Here is an 18,066-nt window from a genome sequence, read left to right as displayed (position 1 = left end):
AATCCTCAAGTTACGGACCCATTCCGTGTAGTTTCTACCATCATCTTTCAACTTAGCTTTCTCTAGGAACACATTAAAATTCAAGGGAACGGTAGCACGGGCCATTGGTCTACAACAACATAGATATTGTTTGGGATATAACTATTAGGTATGACCCACCCAGGAGGGGCCGGGTTATACCAACGGTGGTTCATTATCACGAAGCCAATGAAGGTATCGAAGATGGTGGTTCATGAAGATAACTTACTAAGAGCTCAAGTTCCAAAGGTGGCTTAAGACCCATAGGTGTAAACCGCCATATATGTATGACTTGTATTGTAAGGCTTGTGTATTTGGTCACCGAGCCAGACCATTGTTATGAACCTGCCCGGGACTCTGTAAGCCGCAGGGCGTCAACCTGAGTATATAAAGGGACGACCCGGTAGTGGTTTAGGGCAAGAGACAACAAATCGAAAACTAGGTCAAGTGTATTCGCTCCCTGGTAATCGAGACATAAGCAATACCACTTCAAACTGGATAGGCCTTTACCTTCACCGCAAGGGGCCGAACCAGTATAAACTCCTTGTGTCCTTTGTCCCGTTTAACCCCTTTAAGCTAACCCTGTTGTGATGGCTCCATGACTAAGTCCTTCCACTAGGACATCTGTCGTGATAATTCCATGACAGTTGGCGCCCACCGTGGGGCCAACGCACAGTGGTTTTGAGTACTTAAAGGGCAAATTCGAAGGGATCAAGGGATACGTTGTCGGCGGGATGACCAAGAGTCACCGCGGCAAGCTCTACATCGACGATGCAGGCTGGGGCCCCGAGGCCGGCTCAATTGAGTATGGGTACCGGGCCCCCTTCAGCGGAATTCATGTTTTCATTGGCAAGATCGGCGAACCAAGCCCTGAGCTGGACATCTGCACCGACATCATTGAGACGGCTCAGCGTGCATGACCCGCCCGGGTTCAACCCGTCGTGAAGCATGCCTTTGTTGGATTCATCCATGGGGTGGAATTTGAGGAAGGATCTGTGTCTAGCGGTGAGACGGCCATCTATTCTGATGGTGAGTCGTCCACAAGCGAGACTACTTCATTGTATCAACTGCAAGACGGAAGGCTTGGGGGCTATTCTGATGGCGATAGTATTCTGGACCCCTATGAGCAGCAAAACCGGGTTGCAATTTTCATGGACGGTACATAGCCAGGGCAGAATTCTTCGAATGCAGCGGCAATGGTTTCCGGGTCAGCAGGGGCGACGGCAGCCAGGGCAGGAGGCACTGTGCGCCCGCCAGCTCAGGTCCTATCTGACTTATTGGACACCTTGACAAACTTGTTAACAGTAGAGGTAAACCCGGCAGATCAGGTTCAGCATAACGTGGGAGTCGCAAAACTGAGAGATGAGATAGCTCAAGCCAAGGAAGATCTGGCAGCTAAGAATGCGAGGATGACTGCGGAGCGAGCTGCTCTGGATGCTCAGGCACAATGGATCCAGGCTGATTCCTTCCGGCTCTCGTTGGATCAGAACGCTTCAAACGAAGTCATGAGGAGAAGGCACCGAAGTCGTCTACCTCCGGTTTACGAGGCGAGGAATCTCTTCAACACACCTGGTGCAGGGACCAATGACCCGCCGGAGGTAAACCGGGTGGTGGATATACCTAGGACCGGAGCGCCGGCTCAACCACGCACAACAGATCCGCCTCGTTTGAATAATACCCCACCAAAGTATGTACCAACACCACCGGGTCATTATTCTAACCCGTTGGATAATATGATCGTTGCGGCAACACGACTGGCGGCTCTCCCAGTCGAAGGCGAGTCTCCAACTGTGATTGAAACAAGGAGGGCTAGAGAGCTTCTTCCGACAGCATTGGTGTAGCAGGAGGCTTATTCTTACAGTCGTGAAAGGATTCACTCAACCCCTCGGCCAAGCCGGAGTTACATTAGACACTTGGACTCCCTGGCCATTTCAAGCAGTGACAGACGCCGTAATCAGCCTTGTGGGCATGACCCAGCGCGTGATGGTGCTCAGAATTTGGTGGGCCAGGGCGGAGCACGTCGAGAGGCTGAACCGGCGGCTCATCAGCCTCCCTCGGTTTATCCGAAAACTTTGGTGGAGGCAGGCGTGACCTCTAGAGCCATGGGCGTGCCATGTTTAATACCGGCTCTACGGAATGAGCGTTTGCCCAAGGATTTCAAAGGACCTCGTCAGGTGCCTAACTATACAGCCGACTTACCCCCTGATGTGTGGATTGAGAGTTATGAGATGGCCATGGAGCTGTTGGAGGTCAGCGATGCTGCGTGTGCCAAGTACTTCACCATGATGCTGGATGGGACAGCCCGTACTTGGCTAAAGGGATTGCCTGCCAACTCTATTGGGTCATGGGCCGAGTTAAAGGTCGGGTTCATCCAGAATTTTAAAGATACGTGCAAGCAGCCCATGTCGATTGTGGATTTGGATGCCTGTGTCCAAGAAGAGGGCAAGTCAATGACCCATTGGGTGCGCCGGGTCAAAGCCATCCTGCACTCATCGGATAACATTAATGCCGGCTCAGCGGTCCTAACGTTGGAGAAAAATTACCATTTTTTGCCTCTTAAATAGAAGCTAGGGCGACTCAAGTGCCACTGCAATGACATGGGGGAGCTGATGGCATCTCTGATTAAATATGTCGACTCTGATAGTACCAAGGACCCCGAGTCTGATGATGAAAATATGGGAAAGGGAAAGAAGAGCGGCAACACCAAGGGCCAACATCATAACCCGGCAAGTCAGGGGGCAATGGTAAGCGCAAGGCCGATGGTAATTCAGATTTTGTGGCCAACACCAACGCACAGAATAATGGTCAGCATCGGAAGGGAAAGTCACCTCCCCGGGTCGGAAGGACAGATATCAATCTTGAGAAGACCGTCCAGTCACCTCTGGAAAGACTGCCAAATTATGAAGGAGTTCAAAAATTCAAAAAAAAATCCAGAACAATCATGGGTCGGGCGGCGGCTCAGGTTCCGGCTCTCATGGTCCAGGTTATGGTGGTGGTGGTTCTAATTCCGGTTTCCAGGGTCTCCCAAGCAATCAAGGCAATCAGAGTAGTTATCATCCACAGTCCGGTCAGGGGAATCAACAACAGCAATCTGGGTATCAGAGTAACCCGAAGTAGTTGAATAGCAGGCAGTACCATGTCTTCACCACAAGTTTATGCAAGCGGGATCAGAAGCTCCATAAAAGAGCTGTGAACGTTGTTGAGCCGGGAGTTCCCCGTTACTTGCACTGGTCTGAGCAACCCATTGTGTGGAGTCGTGAGGATCACCCGCCCCGGGTTGATAATCCGAGTCACTTGGCATTGGTGGTGGCGCCTCAAGTTGGAGGATATAAATTCACCAAGGTACTCATGGACAAAGGTAGCAGCATCAGTATCATTTATTATGAAACTTTCCGTCGTATGGGATTGACTGATGAAAATCTTAAACTATCGAACACTATCTTTCACGGTGTGGGGCCTGGTAAGTCGGCATGCCCAGTGGGTAAGATAACCCTGGAGGTTGCTTTTGGAGATGATTACGATTCCAGATCTGAGATGTTGACCTTTGAAGTGGTTAAGATCAAGAGCCCTTGTCATGCTCTGTTTGGGCAGCCGGCTTATGCTAAGTTTATGGCAAGGCCTTGTTATGTTTACTTGTAGCTAAAGATGCCGGGTCACAAGGGGACTATAACAGTGCATGGGAGTCGCAAGATAGCCTCGGAGTGTGAAGAAGGTGATGCTGCTTACGCTGAGTCTGTCTGCGCAATAGAGGAGTTGAAGTTTTATAACGACAATCTTGACCCGGCGGATATGACATCTTTGCAAAAGCCAACTACAGACCATGATCTGGTCTTGACGTTTAAATCGGCAGATGACACCAAGCTGGTTGATTTCGTTCCTGGTAATTCATCCAAGCAATTCAGCATCAGTGCTAATCTAGATCCAAAATAGGAAAGTACGCTCATCGAGTTCATCCAAGAGTACCGGGACATCTTTGCATGGAAACCTTCTGACATGCCAAGTGTACCGAGGGAACTCGCTGAGCACACTCCTAATATTGATCCAAAGTAGCAGTTTCTTCATCATTTTAATGAAGAGAGGCATAAGGCCATTGGTGAATAAGTGGCTGGCTAACCCGGTGCTGGTGCTCAAGAAGAGCGACACTTGGCATATGTTTGTGGATTACACAGACTTAAATAAGGCTTGTCCAGCTGATCCTTTTGCTCTCTCTCATATTGATCAAATTGTTGATGCTACGGCGGGTTATGATCATTTGAGCTTTTTAGATCCTTATTCTGGTTATCATCAGATCAAAATGGCAGTTAAGGACCAGGAGAAGACAACTTTCATTACTCTGTTTGGAGACTTCAGCTATGTGTCCATGCCTTTTGGGCTCAAGAGTGCCCAGGCAACTTACCAACAGTGTGTGCAAAATTTCCTTTATAATCAAATCGGGCGAAATGTTCATGCTTATGTGGATGATATTGTGGTGAAATCTAGAAAGAAGGAGACCCTGATTGATGATTTGAAGGAAACCTTTGACAATCTCTGGGTTTATAGGATGATGCTTAACCCGGCCAAGTGTGTTTTTGGTGTACCAGCTAGTAAGCTTTTGGGTTTTCTAGTTTCCAATAGAGGCATTGAATCTAACCCAGAGAAGATCAAGGCCATAACTTCCTTGGCTAAGCTGGCATGTGTCAATGATGTTCAACATTTGGCAGGTCGTATTGTGGCCTTGAGCCGGTTCATAAACCGGTTGGGTGAAAAGGCTATATCGTTGTACCAGATGATTAAGAAAATAGATCACTTTGTCTGGAGTGGTGTTGCTAATCAAGCATTTGAGGACTTGAAGAAACAATTGGCTGAGTTGCCAGTTCTTGCTGCTCCCATTGACAAGGAGCCCTTGCTGTTATATGTGGCTGCCAATAGCCGAGCTGTTAGTGTTGCCATTGTGGTGGAAAGGAAGGAAACATGCAAAGAATATCTGGTTCAATGGCCAGTTTACTATTATCAGTGAGGTCCTTGTTGAGTCCAAACAAATGTATACACATTGGTAGAAGCTTGTGTATGGGGGTTTTATGGCTAGCCGGAAGCTTAAGCAGTATTTTCTAGGTCATCCTCTCACTGTGGTTAGTTCTGCCCCTTTAGGAGATATCATCCAAAACAGAGAAGCCACATGTCGGGTAGCCAAATGGGCCATTGAGCTTGGACCTCATGGTTTAAAGTATCTGCCCCGTACAGCCATCAAATCTCAAGCACTTGTGGATTTCATCAATGATTGGACAGAGTTGCAGATGCCTGAGGAGAAGCCGGATAACACATATTGGACTATTCACTTTGATGGGTCCAGACAGTTGGAAGGTTCGGGGGCTGGAGTTGTATTGACTTCCCCATGAGGTGATAAATTTTCTTATGTTCTCCGGCTGATGTTCCCTTATACTAACAATGCAGCTGAATATGAGACCCTGCTCCACGGTCTTCGGATGGATAAGGAGATGAACTTAAGCCGGTGAGGTGCTATGGCGACTTAGATCTGGTAGCTCAGCAAGTTTCTGGCACTTGGGATTCTAAAGATCCACTCATGGCGGCTTATCGTCGAGAGGTCAATGCTATCATAGGTCACTTCAAGGGCTATCAAGTTGAACATGTTGATCGCAGGAAAAATGAGGCGGCTGATGCTTTAAGCCGGTTAGGGTCTCAGCGTAAGCCGGTGCCACCTAACACTTTCCTGGATATTCTGCATAACCCTTCTGTCAAATTGCCTACAGAGGAGGATCTTACTATTCCTGACCCGGAGGCACAGCTGGTGTCGGCTCTTCATGCTATACCTGATTGGACAGTTCCCTATTTGGCTTATACGACCCGAGGCGAGTTACCTGAGGACAAAACTTTGGCCAGACAGATAACCCGGCGGTCTAAGTCAATGACTATTATCAATGGGGAATTGCATCATCGTAGTGTCACACGGGCATTTCAACATTGTGTTTCTCCTAAAGAAGGCTGTGAGATTCATGAAGGGGATTGTGGTCATCATGTCGGGTCTAAATCTCTCATAGCCAAGGCTTTTCATCATGGGTTCTATTGGCTGATGGCGCATGCTGATGTGGAGGATCTAGTCATTAGATGTGATGGTTGTCAAAAGTTCTCACGGCGCGCTCATGTGCCGGCTCAAGAATTAAGGATGATTACAATTACTTGGTCATTTGCAATCTGGGGGCTTGATATGGTTGGGCCTTTCAAAAGGTCCAAGGACAAAAAGACGCACCTCCTAGTAGCAGTTGATAAGTTTACGAAGTGGGTTGAAGCAGAGCCGGTCAGTAAATGTGACGCGGCGACGGCGGTTCAATTCATGAAAAAGGTGATTTTCCATTTTGGTTCTCCCCACAGTATTATAACTGATAATGGCACTAATCTATCCAAGGGTGCCATGGAGGAATTTTGCCAATGTGAGCATATCCGGCTTGATGCATCATCAGTGGCTCACCCCTAGTCTAATGGTCAAGCAGAGAGAGCTAATCAAGAAATCCTGAGAGGCATCAAGCCCCGGCTTATGGTTCCTTTGCAGAGGACGCCAGGTTGTTGGGTGGAGGAGTTACCCTCAGTATTATGGAGTACCAATACTACCCCCCAACAGATCTACGGGTTACATGCCTTTCTTCATGATTTACGGGGCGGAGGCGGTTCTCCCTAGTGACATTCGTCATGACTCACCCCGTGTGGCGGCTTGTGTTGAAGCTGATAATGAAAAGGCACGTCAAGATGCACTTGACCTATTAGACGAGGAGCGTGACCTCGCGGCGGCTCGATCAACAATTTATCAGCAAGATCTGCGTCGTTATCAAAGCCGTCGAGTTAAGACCAGAACCTTTCAAGAAGGTGACTTGGTGCTCCGGCTTATGCGGGATCAAACTGATATGCATAAACTATCCCCACCTTGGGAAGGGCCCTTTGTGGTCAGCAAGAATCTGAACAATGGATCATACTACCTTGTCGATGTTCGAGACCACAAGGACTCATGCATGTCGGAGGAGGAGACCCGTCGGTGATGGAATATTGCTCATCTTCGGCCTTACACTTGAGCCGTCGGCTCCTACAATGTACATATCTTGAAAATGTATATATTATGATGATTATAATAAAGAGACTTGCAAAGATAACCAATCATACATAAAAGAATTCAGAGAGATTCAAATATTGTTCATAGATAAACTTGATCATAAACACACAATTCATCGGATCTCGACAAACACACCGCAAAAGAAGATTACATCGACTAGATCTCCAAGAAGATAGAGGAGAACTTTGTATTGAGATCCAAAAAGAGAGAAGAAGCCATCTAGCTAATAACTATGAACCCGGAGGTCTGAGGTAAACTACTCACACATCATTGGAGAGGCTATGGTGTTGATGTAGAAGCCCTCCATGATCAATGCACCCTCCGACGGAGCGCCGGAAAAGGCCCCAAGATGGGATCTCACGTGTATAGAAGGTTGCGGCGGTGGAATTAGGGTTTTGGCTCCGTATATGATGTTTCCAGGGTACATGGGTATATATAGGAGGAAGAAGTACGTCGGTGGAGCAACGAGGGGCCCACGAGGGTGGAGGGCGCGTCTGGGGGGTAGGCGCGCCCCCTGCCTCGTGCCTTCCTCGTTGATTGCTTTACGTCCACTCCAAGTCTCCTGGATCACGTTTGTTGAGGAAATCACGTTTCCGAAGGTTTTATTCCGTTTGGACTCCGTTTGATGTCCTTTTCCTTCGAAACACTGAAATAGGCAAAAAAATAGCGATTTGGGTTGGGCCTCTAGTTAATAGGTTAGTCCCAAAAATAATATAAAAGTGTATAATAAAGCCCAATAAACATCTAAAACAGAATATAACATAGCATGGAGCAATCAAAAATTATAGATACGTTGGAGACATATCAAGCATCCCCAAGCTTAATTCCTGCTCGTCCTCGAGTAGGTAAATGATAAAAACAGAATTTTTGATGTGGAATGCTACTTGGCATAACTTTTAATGTAACCCTATGAATTGTGGTATGAATATTCAGATCCGAAAGATTCAAGATAAAAGTTTCATATTGACATAAAAGTAATAATACTTCAAGCATACTAACTAAGAAATTATGTCTTCTCAAAAATAACATGGCCAAAGAAAGTTCATCCCTACAAAGTCATATAGTTTGGTCATGCTCCATCTTCATCACACAAGAATGCTCTCATCATGCACAACCCCGATGACAAGCCAAGCAATTTTTCATACTTCAGTAATCTCAAACTTTTTTTCAACTTTCATGCAATACATGAGCGTGAGCCATGGATATAGCACTATGGGTGGAATAGAATATAATGATGGGGGTTATGTGGAGAAGACAAAAAGGAGAAAGTCTCACATCAACGCGGAAAATCAATGGGCTATGGAGATGCCCATCAATTGATATTAATGTGAGGAGTAGGGATTGCCATGCAACAGATGCACTAGAGCTATAAATGTACAAAAGCTGAACAAAAGAAACTAAGTGGGCGTGCATCCAACTTGCTTGCTCACAAAGACCTAGGGAATTTGAGGAGGCCCATTGTTGGAATATACAAGCCAAGTTCTATAACGAAAAATTCCCACTAGTATATGAAAGTGACAAAACAAGAGACTATCTATCATAAAGATCATGGTGCTACTTTGAAGCACAAGTATGAAAAAGAATAGTAGCATTGCCCTTTTTTATTTTCTTTCACTTTTTTGTGCCTTTCTTTTTTTCTTTTGGCCATTCTCTTTTTTGGGGGACAATGCTCTATGAATGATGATCATCACACTTTAATTTATTTACAACTCAATGATTACAACTCGATACTAGAACAAGGTATGACTCTATATGAATTCCTCCGGCGGTGTACCAGGATGGGCAATGAATCAAGAGTGACATGTATGAAATAATATGCATGGTGGCTTTGCCACAAATACGATGTCAACTACATGATCATGCAAGGCAATATGACAATGATGAACGTGTCATGCTGAATGGAATGGTGCAAAGTTGCATGGCAATATATCTTGGAATGGCTATGGAAATGCCATAATAGGTAGGTATGGTGGCTGTTTTGAGGAAGATATAAGGAGGCTTATGTGTGATAGAGCATATCTGTAACATCCCAAAATTCTAAATTTTGGAATGTTATAACTATGCTTGATTATCTGATTGTTGGTTTGATGGATTGAGTGAAACTGAGTGAAATTTGAAACTTTTGAAAGTTGAATGAGAGGGAATGAAATGACTTTCCCAAAACTTTCCCCTTTTGCCTTTTGATCCCAATGGATTCAAATTCATACCAACACCAAAGCCTAGAGTGAGGATGACATGACTTCCTTCATTTTTAAATGAATAGGGTTTTGGAAAAAGATTTGAATTTCATTTGGGAAGATTTCAAATTCAAAGCTTTATGCAACTCAATGATATTCATGAGGGAAGATAAGATGACTTCTTCAATTATGTGAAATAGGAGTTGGAAGTTATAATGAATCAAGTTGAAAATCATTTGAAAGTGCTTTGAAACCCTCTTTCAAATTTTGAGTTTTGAATTTGAATTTCAAACTTTGGCATGTGGGAAACATTTCAAAAAAAAAACTATGCCTGATAAATACTTGATCAAAAGTATGAGAGGAGCAAACATGGCACTCCAAAAATATCAGAGGAAACAATGCCAAAAGATTTGGATTCAAATCTGAAATTTATTTGAATTTGAAAAAAAAATAGATTTTTATGAAGTTTGGATTTTGCCTTTGGAAAAATGTTCAAATGAAAGGGAATATTCCCCTGATCATTTGGGTATATATATACCCTATATAAAATATTTATAGATTTGGTGTTATTTTTGTTTTAGTTTTATATAAAAAAATAAATAAAAGAAAACCCCCAGGGGCGCCAGCCAGGCCACCCCAGGCCCAGCCCGCGCCGCCCCCTCCTCAGCCCCGCGCCAGGCCCAGCCGAGCCGGCCCAACTGGCCAGCCCAGCGCCAGCCGAGCCAGCCCAGCTCGCCTTTCCCCCTCGCCCGCTCGCCGAAACCCGTTGGCATCGGCCACCCGACCCCCTCGCCCCTCTCTCCCTCTCGCTGACCCGTGGGCCCCGCCCCTCTCCTTCCCCCTCGCCCACGCCACCGACCTCGCCGGAGATCGACCGGATCCCGAAGGATCCGAGATTCCCCGACCGCCCCGATGCCCTTCCGAAGCGAAGCCGAGGCCCTGGCTATAAAGAGCCGAGCCCCCGCACCCCATTTCCCCCCCCCCCCCCCGAGAGCTCGCCGCACCCCCTCTTTCTCCCGCTCGACGTCGCCGGAGACCCGAGCCCTCCCCGCCGCCATTGTTGCCGCCGTCGACCCCCTGGTCCACCCCGACCCCCCCCCCAACACCACCGAACCCCTCCCCGACCTCGTGCGCATCTTCCCGACGAGTCGCCGGAGCTCCCCGACGCCCAGACGCCCCGACGCACTATCGCCGCCGCCGCCGCCGTCGCCGGAGTCCGGTAAGTCACCGGCATCACCCCCCACCGTCCGATCCTAGATCTAGGGCTAGGATTAGAACCCCGAAGGGTTAGGTTTTATTTAGAAAACCGGCCGGTTCCGATCGGTTTAGTTTTTTTTGTTTAGGTTTTTATTTTAGGCCCGGTTCGTTTAGTTTAAACCTAGGGCCCGTTTAGGCTATCTAACGCACAGGGCACAGTATAGGCCCATTAGGCCTTTTTTCTTTTATTTTGATTTTCTGTTTTAGCCGAATAGTTTCTGTTTTCAAAAATGTATATCTTTTATTCTGTTTAATATTTTTGAGTGATTCTTTTTTTTGTTGGATTGCAAATTTTATGTAGTTTCTGTAAAATATATATATTTAGCTATGTCAAAAATAATTAAAATTGCTTTATTTTAGTTTTAGTCAGAATAGTAAATCTGCTATAACTTTAGTTAACAAAAAAAAATTATTTTTGCATGATTCTTTTGTCATCACTTTATTTTGACATTGCCAAACCCTAGAAATTAACTTGGGTATTTTAGGATTAATAAATAATTAGTTTTAGACAGAATCCTATTAATCCTAATTAATTAACTAGTTCCTGTTTTCCTAATTAATTAATTAGTAAATTAATTTATTTTTAACTTGTGATTAGTTATTCTAGGTTAGTTTCTGTCATTCTAGTAGATGAACTTTTATTTATAACTAATAAAAGTTTTAAATTATTTTTCTTAATAGAAATTGGATTAGGCCTAAAATGAGTTTTATAATAGCTTTTTAATTAATTCTTTTTGCTCCTAGTTGCTTAGTGAAACCTTTTCTGTTAAGTTAACCTAAAACCATGATTAGGTTATATTAAGAAATTTTTATTATATAAAACTATTTTTGTTATTGTTTGAAGTAGGGAAAACTTTGAGTGGCCTTTATTTGAGTTTTTCTTTTGGATTTGAGTTTTGGATGTTTGTTGTGTTATGTTACTTTTGTTATGTTGTGTTATGTGATCCTATTGCTATGTGCTTATTATAGTTATTGTTTGCCTCGGTAGAATTTCCGGAGTGCGAAGATTGCTACTACGATACCCTAGTTTTTTCGAAGATCGTCAACCAGGCAAGTTCACTTTGACCATATTTTCATACCAATGTTTTTATTGCATTTAGTGGCACCATTATTTCAATCCCTCCAGTAGTGATATTGAATTCTTGTAGTTGAGTAGAATGCATGAGGTAGGAACCCACCTCCCTGTTACCAAACCCGGGACGTATATAGTTTTAATGCTACGCTGTAGTAGACGGGGTTTGGTATGAGTGCTCGAGAGTGGTGTGAAGAAGGAGGACTCTACGTTAATGACGACAACTCCATGATGGCATCTGCAAGGACTGCATTTTCAAGGCCTCAAGACTTCAAGACTCGAGACAAGAATTCAATACACACTACTGGGTGAAGGACGGTTGACGGGCACCCTGGAGAAACCAGTGGTTGGCCGGGATGCATGGAGAAGCGCCATGACATCTTGCGGAAAGCTTCACCCAGACTCAAAGAGACGGAAGAATACTTCATGCCCGGAAGCTTACCTGTGCAACCGCAAGTCACTATGGGCTCTGGCTTGGTTGACCTTAGTTGTGACTCTGGCTGGGACGGTGCTAGCAGATGTAGAACTACGGTAGGATTGGATGAGCACCGGACAGTGGTCAGAGGAACTCTTCGGAAGACCATGTTTCGGTCATCTTGTTCTCAAACACCCTGAAGTGCGAGAACGTAAAGAGAGGGATCGAATCTTGCGGGTAAAGTGTACAAACCTCTGCAGAGGGTTTAAACCTAATCGATTAGCCGTGTCCCCGGTTACGGACAATTTGAGCCTCTGGACTTGGATCTATCTCGGAACTCTCAACACCGGACTGATAACTTAATTGTGGGCAACTTATGATGATTTGGGCTATGAGACATCGGTTGGCGGAACCATGTCATGATAGAAAACTCCATAGTACAGACTTCATTTATTCCTTTGATGTAGGGAAAACAAATCAGCTTTTACGCAAACAAAACTCAGACACAGAGCCACAAAGCCATATTGCATATAGTATAGTTTTATCATCTGTTTTTCTCATGTTGTGATCTTGCCGGTACATTCAATGTACTGACCTACACGGCTGCAACGTATCATGTTGCAGATATTTCCTCGACGAGTAAGAATTTCGATACAGGGTTACGGTCTACACTCAACCTGCCGATGGCGTTGATGGGACTCCACACCCGTTTGATTGTTTCCGCTGAGTATTATGAGGTATATATCATTTTACGTTATTTATACATGTGATTGCACTTTGATATATACATTGATGTACTGTGTGTGCCAGCATACTGATCCAGGGATGGCACAGTAACACAGAGGCTTGACCGTCTGAGGTCGGGTCGCTACAGAAATGGTATCAGAGCACATGTTGACTGTAGGACGTGACCCTAGACATCGGAAAGCCCTAGGACAGAATATCTCAAAAACCCTATTTACAAAAAGACTCTTACTTCTCATCTCTTCTGACACTCTCACCACAAATAGTTAGAATATACCCCTGTTCCCTTTTGACCACATGGAAGATCAACTGAAGTCGCTCCAAGAATTAAAGATATCGGACAACTGATGGCCATTTCAGAGTAAACAGGATTTCACCATGCGTTGGAAGAATTGCAGCTGCAACAATTGAAGACTCCGAAGACTTGAAGAATTTGAAGTTCCTGAAGAATTATTTGACCTTTAGAAGACCAAACCCCTGTTATACACTTACGTTAGATGCGGCGATTTGTGAGCTGTCATTTGTTTGATGTTTTCCGACAGCCACAAAGTAAAACTTGTTTCTTCAAAAACTATTGTTTGTATTGTGTGTATATCCCTCCCCACCTCTCTCTCATCTCACCCTAAAACCCTTGAACCCCATAGATGAAGAATGAAGTATCGTACACTCTTCAGTACTTTGAAGGAAGTGCTGCAACCTGGTGGAAAATGCATCAAGCCATACAAGGATTTAATGGAGCAAGAACTTGGGAGGAATTCAAGAAGACTCTCTTGAGGTCCCGTCTTATCCGGAAGCACTACGATAACCCGAAGAAGAAACCTTGTGCATACAAGATTTGCGGAGAAATAGGACACACCAATGAAGAACACAAGGATGGATGCCCTTATTGTGAGGAAAATCACTCAGCCGAAGAATGCCCGATTGGGCAGGTTACTTGTTTCCTGTGTGAAGGAAATACACACTACCCTGCTCAATGTCAGATTTACCCCAAGGTACAAGAAGTTATGAAGCAGCAGAAAGAAGCCCGCAGGAAAAATTTAGAAGAACTTGTGATGAAGGAAGTTATTGAAGACCCTGATGGTGAAGGCCTAAACAGATTTTTCGCCCAAGTCTGCTATTCACGTGGGGAAGAAGGACATTTTTCAGTGTATTGCACGAAGGAATGCAAAGAGGATATCAGAGATTTCCCGGCAGCAGAAGTGAACTTTGACCCTCAGGAAATAGAAGCTTTGATCATTACGGAGAAATCCAGGAAGAGAAGACGAAGGCATCTTCAGAACAACCCAATTTCTGCAGAGAAGGACCTGAGTCATATCACTTGTTACAGGTGCAAGGATTTAGGTCATTACGCTAGTAAATGTCCAGAAAAGAAGCCAAGAATCCAAGGAGCACGCATAATCACAAAGAAGCCCCGAGACATGTCAGAAGTCATTTGTTTTCATTGCAAGGAAGCAGGACATTATGCTACTAAATGTTCCTACAAGAAGGAAGCTGGAGTTGAGTAGTTGGAATTTTGATATGGATAATAAGAGTGGTAGAAACCAATTTTTCTTTTCATGATTACAATAAGTTGAGTTATGTAATGGGTGCTCAGAGTTTGTAATGGATTCATGAAATCAATAAAGTTAAGGTGACATGTTTTCATATGTTTAATTGTATGAGTTGTTACTCTATGAACACGGATTTTGACCATTTTCGAGGATATGAGAAATATGGTCTATGTATGGATTTGTGAATTTCATTTTAAGGGTGATAGTACCCTATGAAGAACACTAGACCAATGGAAATGGAAATGTGTCCCACAGGTTGGAGTTTGGAAAAAAAATGAGTTGAAGTTTTATCTTTGATATGATGGTATTAAGAAATGAAATGTTATTGGATTTAAAGTGGTGTAATGTTGGAAAATGGAGCAATTGTAACTCCAAGGATGAGTGAAAGTGGTACAAGTGTTGAAGTGGGCTCATAACCCACAGGCCCAGGAATTAATAAGGATCAAGTACCCACTGGAGAAAGAAATTTTGGGAATAGACTACGATTTGATCAACCGACGATTCTATTGGAGTTTACGCAAAACCCAAGAGTTGTTAAGAAACGATTGATGTTTTGTTCAGCTTGCAGAATCAATGGAATTATCCGAACTTGGTTCGTCGACAAGAGAAATTCTGCAATGCTTGTGAGTATGCCCAAGTGCTAGAATACGTGATTCGATATTTACGTATGTGGTAATGATTCAAGTACGGGATGGATTGGCCCCCATACCGGAGACTTCTATCATGAACTATCATATGTTGATGGAAAATCAGAGAGCCTCGAAAACCTTAGAAGAGTGTCGACGCGATAAGCCATAAAACCATAGAATGGTAGGACGATGGAACCCCTTTACAGGCAACCATTGCCAACCGTAGATTAAACGGTGAGAAATAAGCCAAGGCCCTTCTTCTGCAGAAACCATTAATGGTAGACCACCAGGAGTATTTCGATAGTTGTCTAGAATGGACACAGACCTATCAGCTAAGAAGATCCAGTCTCGGACGAACTTCAACTTTGACGAACCGACCCAAGATTTTGAGGTAAACTCTATGCTTCTGACAGAAGAGCGTTAATGAAGGAGCTATTGTAAGATATGTGAAGAGACATACATTGTCGGCACTCCAGAGGAAGTATCTGAGTTTATCGGAACCGTAACCTTGTTTTAAGTGTGGTAGCACGCCTGACCTTCCGACCAAACATTTGCTAGCAGACCCCCAACCCCTACCCTTTTCTTGCTAGCCTCTTCGAATCTCGAGGACGAGATTCATTTTAAGTGTGGTAGGTTTGTAACATCCCAAAATTCTAAATTTTGGAATGTTATAACTATGCTTGATTGTCTGATTGTTGGTTTGATGGATTGAGTGAAACTGAGTGAAATTTGAAACTTTTGAAAGTTGAATGAGAGGGAATGAAATGACTTTCCCAAAACTTTCCCCTTTTGCCTTTTGATCCCAATGGATTCAAATTCATACCAACACCAAAGCCTAGAGTGAGGATGACATGACTTCCTTCATTTTTAAATGAATAGGGTTTTGGAAAAAGATTTGAATTTCATTTGGGAAGATTTCAAATTCAAAGCTTTATGCAACTCAATGATATTCATGAGGGAAGATAAGATGACTTCTTCAATTATGTGAAATAGGAGTTGGAAGTTATAATGAATCAAGTTGAAAATCATTTGAAAGTGCTTTGAAACCCTCTTTCAAATTTTGAGTTTTGAATTTGAATTTCAAACTTTGGCATGTGGGAAACATTTCAAAAAAAACTATGCCTGATAAATACTTGATCAAAAGTATGAGAGGAGCAAACATGACACTCCAAAAATATCAGAGGAAACAATGCCAAAAGATTTGGATTCAAATCTGAAATTTATTTGAATTTGAAAAAAAAATAGATTTTTATGAAGTTTGGATTTTGCCTTTGGAAAAATGTTCAAATGAAAGGGAATATTCCCCTGATCATTTGGGTATATATATACCCTATATAAAATATTTATAGATTTGGTGTTATTTTTGTTTTAGTTTTATATAAAAAAAAAAAAAAAACCCCCAGGGGCGCCAGCCAGGCCACCCCAGGCCCAGCCCGCGCCGCCCCCTCCTCAGCCCCGCGCCACGCCCAGCCGAGCCGGCCCAACTGGCCAGCCCAGCGCCAGCCGAGCCAGCCCAGCTCGCCTTTCCCCCTCGCCCGCTCGCCGAAACCCGTTGGCATCGGCCACCCGACCCCCTCACCCCTCTCTCCCTCTCGCTGACCCGTGGGCCCCGCCCCTCTCCTTCCCCCCTCGCCCACGCCACCGACCTCGCCGGAGATCGACCGGATCCCGAAGGATCCGAGATTCCCCGACCGCCCCGATGCCCTTCCGAAGCGAAGCCGAGGCCCTGGCTATAAAGAGCCGAGCCCCCGCACCCCATTTCCCCCCCCCCGAGAGCTCGCCGCACCCCCTCTTTCTCCCGCTCGACGTCGCCGGAGACCCGAGCCCTCCCCGCCGCCATTGTTGCCGCCGTCGACCCCCTGGTCCACCCCGACCCCCCCCCCCCCAACACCACCGAACCCCTCCCCGACCTCGTGCGCATCTTCCCGACGAGTCGCCGGAGCTCCCCGACGCCCAGACGCCCCGACGCACTTTCGCCGCCGCCGCCGGAGTCCGGTAAGTCACCGGCATCACCCCCCACCGTCCGATCCTAGATCTAGGGCTAGGATTAGAACCCCGAAGGGTTAGGTTTTATTTAGAAAACCGGCCGGTTCCGATCGGTTTAGTTTTTTTTGTTTAGGTTTTTATTTTAGGCCCGGTTCGTTTAGTTTAAACCTAGGGCCCGTTTAGGCTATCTAACGCACAGGGCACAGTATAGGCCCATTAGGCCTTTTTTCTTTTATTTTGATTTTCTGTTTTAGCCGAATAGTTTCTGTTTTCAAAAATGTATATCTTTTATTCTGTTTAATATTTTTGAGTGATTCTTTTTTTTTGTTGGATTGCAAATTTTATGTAGTTTCTGTAAAATATATATATTTAGCTATGTCAAAAATAATTAAAATTGCTTTATTTTAGTTTTAGTCAGAATAGTAAATCTGCTATAACTTTAGTTAACAAAAAAAAAATTATTTTTGCATGATTCTTTTGTCATCACTTTATTTTGACATTGCCAAACCCTAGAAATTAACTTGGGTATTTTAGGATTAATAAATAATTAGTTTTAGACAGAATCCTATTAATCCTAATTAATTAACTAGTTCCTGTTTTCCTAATTAATTAATTAGTAAATTAATTTATTTTTAACTTGTGATTAGTTATTCTAGGTTAGTTTCTGTCATTCTAGTAGATGAACTTTTATTTATAACTAATAAAAGTTTTAAATTATTTTTCTTAATAGAAATTGGATTAGGCCTAAAATGAGTTTTATAATAGCTTTTTAATTAATTCTTTTTGCTCCTAGTTGCTTAGTGAAACCTTTTCTGTTAAGTTAACCTAAAACCATGATTAGGTTATATTAAGAAATTTTTATTATATAAAACTATTTTTGTTATTGTTTGAAGTAGGGAAAACTTTGAGTGGCCTTTATTTGAGTTTTTCTTTTGGATTTGAGTTTTGGATGTTTGTTGTGTTATGTTACTTTTGTTATGTTGTGTTTTGTGATCCTATTGCTATGTGCTTATTATAGTTATTGTTTGCCTCGGTAGAATTTCCGGAGTGCGAAGATTGCTACTACGATACCCTAGTTTTTTCGAAGATCGTCAACCAGGCAAGTTCACTTTGACCATATTT

The sequence above is a fragment of the Triticum aestivum genome, chromosome 3A (assembly GCF_018294505.1).
Source record: "Triticum aestivum cultivar Chinese Spring chromosome 3A, IWGSC CS RefSeq v2.1, whole genome shotgun sequence".
NCBI classification, from domain to species: domain Eukaryota; kingdom Viridiplantae; phylum Streptophyta; class Magnoliopsida; order Poales; family Poaceae; genus Triticum; species Triticum aestivum.
This window is presented reverse-complemented; position numbering follows the sequence as displayed.